Raw genomic sequence first — 1239 nt, forward strand, 5'->3', positions numbered from 1 at the left:
TTTAAACATTATCTGGCTAGCTTGCTAGCTAATGTTACGTGTTTGATCTGTAATATTATTCATATCTCAGAGCCATTTGCATTGCTAGTTATAGCCTAATGTTAGCTAGCTAACGTTGAATCTAGTTGGTTAGTTCCCTGCGGATTCATGCAGGATAGTAACGTTATGAGATGGGATTATGGTTCATTGTTAGCTAGCTGCACCAAAGTCAAAGTAGGGTATAACATAAACTCACTCACTTTTGTGCATCGCCTTGGTCCGTACAATTGACCTTATGTTAGCGCCCCGAAACGTCTTTTGCACCCCAAAACGTAATACTTCCAGATCAACTGTAATGTCAATACCATTGTAAAGCATAGTTTCTCCCCTTTCCAACAAAATGAATTACATGACCTCCACGCTACTCGTTTCTGCATAATTCAAGAAGGCAATGAGCGCCGTCGGGTCTTTTTAAAAATGGCGGGTGGGTAAGAGAAACTAACGAGTGATAGTGAGAAGGAGAGGAGATGTGTGGAAAAATAGCTTTTTTTCACTCGATCTGACCAACTTATCACCTTATCGCCTCTAAAATGTAAATAAAACACTATAAAGAGTTTATATAATGTGTCATGACCTACCTATTTGAAGGTTTGTGTCGAATTTGAATCGGAAATATAGGGCAGTGCTAAAGTGATCTTCAGAAGTAAACAGCGGCTGTGAGAGTCATGATCGCTTACTGTGATGATGCAAAAAATGACTAGATATCCCCCCTTACCCCCGTCACTGTCCATTTCTTGTTTTTAAAAGACGAGATAAGTGCTACACCTGGTGGAGAGAGATTGTAAGACAGAAATAGTTGCTTTATTCGCGCTATACGTTACGACATGACACATCAAGATGTAATGGAGGGTCAGTTTTTTCAACTTTTCTCCAATACTATAGAGCCATTACCATGTCGATCAATGCTTGAATAGAAACCTAGTTCACACCCCAGATTTTGAAGGCAACACAGTCGCTACAGTCCCAGTAGTTTTCTTTGTAGCCTCTTTGGAATGTTGCAGTTGCGCACATTTGTACGGAATGGGGTGTTTTTACGTTAACGTTAGGCCAATGAGACACTGTCAAAGTTCTAAAATTCTCCGAAGGAATACTCTGCTTTTATTTCATCATACTCACCTCCATAAGCTATTTTCTGTAATTAGTAAAAATGGTCTTGTTGTGAGTTTATTTTTCTGTCAAAATGAATACAAATTTGCTTAA

Source organism: Oncorhynchus masou, unplaced genomic scaffold, assembly GCF_036934945.1.
Source record: "Oncorhynchus masou masou isolate Uvic2021 unplaced genomic scaffold, UVic_Omas_1.1 unplaced_scaffold_1494, whole genome shotgun sequence".
In the NCBI taxonomy this organism is placed as follows: domain Eukaryota; kingdom Metazoa; phylum Chordata; class Actinopteri; order Salmoniformes; family Salmonidae; genus Oncorhynchus; species Oncorhynchus masou.